The sequence below is a fragment of the Octopus bimaculoides genome, chromosome 6 (genome assembly GCF_001194135.2).
Source record: "Octopus bimaculoides isolate UCB-OBI-ISO-001 chromosome 6, ASM119413v2, whole genome shotgun sequence".
In the NCBI taxonomy this organism is placed as follows: domain Eukaryota; kingdom Metazoa; phylum Mollusca; class Cephalopoda; order Octopoda; family Octopodidae; genus Octopus; species Octopus bimaculoides.
Genome location: NC_068986.1, coordinates 111,240,777 through 111,244,988, shown reverse-complemented (window position 1 = coordinate 111,244,988; position 4,212 = coordinate 111,240,777).

The window sequence follows — 4,212 nt, the reverse complement described above, 5'->3', positions numbered from 1 at the left end:
TTTATGTATGACTGTATGTATGAATGTACGTATATATATATGCAATATTATTATTATTGTTATTATTATTATTATTATTATTATTGAGTGAGAGAGCAGTGCATGCCATCAAAGTGACACTGGGGTAAAATATACGAAGCACAGTGTATCCATCATGACTACCCGTCTGATAAGGGTACACCAGGCAGATGCATCACAACCATATGTGCGTGAAATGGTGATCTCATATCAAGATAAACAGTGCATGACCTTGCAGGTGGGGCCCAGTTAGAATTTTCTTCAGGTTGAGTAGCCCATCTCGCTCAAAATGTCCCTGAATAAGGGTTGTTTAAAGATGTTGAGCAAAACACCCATGTTTCCAAAGGTGAATTATTCAAACCCCAAATATTTCCTCTCAACACATGGCTATGATGCTCCCCAACTACTCTTGCTCATGATCAGAGATGCACATTTGAAATATGAATTCTTTCTTGAAATTACAGCATTACAGACAGCTCGGAATATTAATGGAGCATTTCACTCTAATGTTATTACACATCAGGTAGTATCAAATTGGTTTGCAAAATTTCGTTCTGGTAACTTTGACCTCACAAATTAGCAACGCGGTCAACGAGGAAGTAAGGTGAATAATGAACTGAAAGCCACCGTCGAAATATATCCATCTCAAAGTGACCATGAAATATCTTTTTTGGTTGGTGTTAGCAAGCAAACTATATTGACTCACCGAGTTCAAATCAGTATGGTAAACATTTAGATAAGTGGGTTCCACATGAACTCAATGAAACGCAGAAGCAGCATTGCTTGGAAGCCTGCTTTATACTTCGTTCTCGTCACAATAATGAATCATTTTTGTTCAAAATTTTAACATGTGACGGGAAATGGACCCAATACAACAACCGTAAATGTTCAGCACAATGGTTAGACAGAGACAAGCCAGCAAGATACAGTCCAAAAAGCATAATTCATAAAAAGAACCTGATGGGTTTTGTTTGGTGGTCTGGCGCAGGTATGATCCATTATGATTTCATTATTGTATTTGTGAGGCTGAATGCGCATATGTCTTAAGAAATGAGACAGAGCGGTCTCCTTTTTTGTAATTTTTCTTTCCGGTGTATTTTTATCACTCATGTTTTACTAGTTTCACTCATTGAACGGTGACCATAATAGGGCGCTACCTCCAAGAGTTTGAGTGGAACAGATAAACCTTGAGTATTTATTTTTCTTCCACAACCTGATACTTATTTTATCGGTCTGTTTGCTGAGCCGCTAGTTTAGGGGATGTGAAAATATCAGCACAATCTGTTAATAAGTTGGAAAAAAAACAACACAAAAACAAATACACACCTACTCAGACACACACATGTATATGCGACGAACGTCTGCCTAGTTTCAATCAACCAAATTCACTTCCAAAGCAATGGTTGGGCCTGGGCTATAATAGATGTCATTTGCCCAACATGTGCACTAGAAAGTAACCGAAAACCTGGCTACACAACCATGAATATACTTACACTTCACATTTCTGAGACATTTCTGTAATTTCTTTCGCAATTGTCACACCCATGATCTTTAACGCATTTCTTTTTTTTTTTTTTTTCATAACTGCTTGTGTTTTTTCCTGTATTTCACCATTATTTCCACCAAAGATTCGATCAGCATCAAGGTGTGTTCAATTTCTTCTTCGTATCATTTTCATTGTATAGAAAAATAGATTTTTGTAGCTGACTTCAGAGTGCTACATTCGCACGTATTTCCATTTCCTGTATCCCGTTCACTATCGATCTTTTAGTGAGGAATTTTTCTGCTAGGACTGTCTTTGATTTTCTTTGTTTCACCAATTCTCATAGATATTCGCTGTAGTGTTGCTTTGGAAATTATTCAAGTATAGCTGTTTGCATTTCTTTAATATGCTTTCGAAGATTTTCTTTTCATCTATTTTGTCCTTTGTCCTTCCATGTCTGTCTACGTATATTAGAAATGGGAGTGGTTCCAAAAGTTAGGTTTAGTTACTGACATTATCATACTTGAATATTTTCTGCAGAAAGATTTTCAAGGGTTCCCCTTGTATGTTGACAGTGTTTACACATTCGCATATTTACTTCATAAGGATTACGAGACATTTTATTCAACTCTGTGATGTGGTCGTCTTAATTAGATACCGATATAAGGCTTTTCACGGAATTGAAATGCTCAGCGGTGATTATGGGCGAAATGCGTTCATTCTTACATGTTGCACAGACAAATAAATAGGAGCAAAATTTACGAACTAAGAAATTCATAATAACCAAAAGAAGTAGTTATTAGTAATGGAGCTATTATTTCTTTATCTATACAGTCGTAAAATATTTCCAAATTTTCCCGAATAAATGAGTTAAAATAAAACTTTAATCCTCTTATCTTGATTATTTTTAAAGGTTATTGTTCGATTCGTAGGAATTGAAGGCTTTCTCTTTGTACTATCATTTCTAATTTGTTTGTCTTCCTTCATTCCCGTCTTTGAATATAAATCCACACGTGAATATCCGTAGTGTACATTGTAGATTGCTTTACATACCTTGTGTGTTCTATTGTTGTGGCGTAATTCTATGAGTCTATTTACTAAGAAAATGAAAAGTAACAGGCTTAAAGTATTAAAGATTTTGCTTGTAGAAAGAGTTGTATGTTCTGAGGGTTGGTTAAAAAGCATTTTGTATGATTATTAATCTCCGTTGTGGGTAATTCTCAAGGTCAGTTATCGAAACTTTATGATGTACATAACGGAAAATTCTTGAGGTTTGTAAATGCTTTTTTTTTTCTTAAATACGAATAAAATTTGAAAAGCAAAGTTCCGTAGATTTAGTGTTCGTAGCGAAACATGTATATGCTGCATGTTTCAACAATTGAGAAGTGAGATTGATGATGTATGCTTTGGGCAGGTTAATGGTATCTACTGTTGTCTGCTTGCAACGATTTCTCTAAATACTTAGATTCCACGCGGTACATGTTAGGGATATTGCAATTTCCTGTGTTCGTGTTAGTGATGTTTAAAAATAAGTTGAAATTTAATTGGCTGGAAGATGCAATGTTTAAAGCGAAATGTGTTGCATTTCAGTAAAACATTTTGATGAATAAAGAAGAAACAAAATTCTAATAATATACACATTAAAATAATATAAACTTCGAAAGGCTATGTCAGATAAATTATGTGATATTCACGACAAGAATTCCTTTGATGGGCTTGCTTGATAAGAGCATAAACTTGGCTCTAAATATCTCCCCATTATTATTTCTACCATAATCAGGATCCATTGTTTCGCTTCCCTGACTTTAGTGTTGCTATTATAAAACCGACCAGACATAATTTTAAATATTTATTGCATCTGAAAATTTGCTCGACTCCCAAATAATTTCGAAGGGGTTTCTCTCAACCTCAGGTTTCCTTCTTAATAAAAAAAACAACACTTTCAATATTCTATCATAAATGCCTGTAAAATGTCAGGAAAATCGTAGTCGACACGCAGTAAGCATTTACATATTCAATAACGTGGAGGCGCAATGGCCTAGGGGTTAGGACAGCTGGCCCGCGTCGCGTTCATAAGATCGTGGTTTCGATTCTTAGACCAGATGTTGTGGGTGTTTATTGAGGAAAACATTTAAAGCACCACGGGGTTCCGGCAGGGGTAGTGGCGAACCCTGTTGTACTCTTTCACCACAACTTTCTCACTTTGGTCCTGTTTCTGTTGAAAATGCATTTAAAAGGGTCAGCCTTATCACACTGTGTGTCACGCTGAATCTCTCCGAGAACAATTACAATAAGGGTAGACTTAGCTGTGGAGTGCTCAGCTACTTGTAAGTTAATTTCACGAGCAGTCTGTTTTGTTGATTGGATGAGCCGGAACCCTCGTTGTCGTAACCGACGGAGTGCCATGTTGTACGTCAATAACATTGTTTATCTCATAAGTATTAAATATCTGAAGATAAAACAAGTATAGCGCTTATTCAAGAAATACTAAAGAGTATCGTTGAAAAGTTAGGCGTGTGGTAAGATTGCTTCCTCATCATATAGATCTGGGTTCAGTCTCACTGCATGACAGCTTCCTCTAGTGCTTTAGTGCTTTATACTTTAGCGTCGGGCTGAGAAAATCCTTGTGAGTGGATTTCGTAGATGGAAACTGAAAGAACCACGTTGTATATATAAATATATATCTATATATATCAATATATCTATCTATC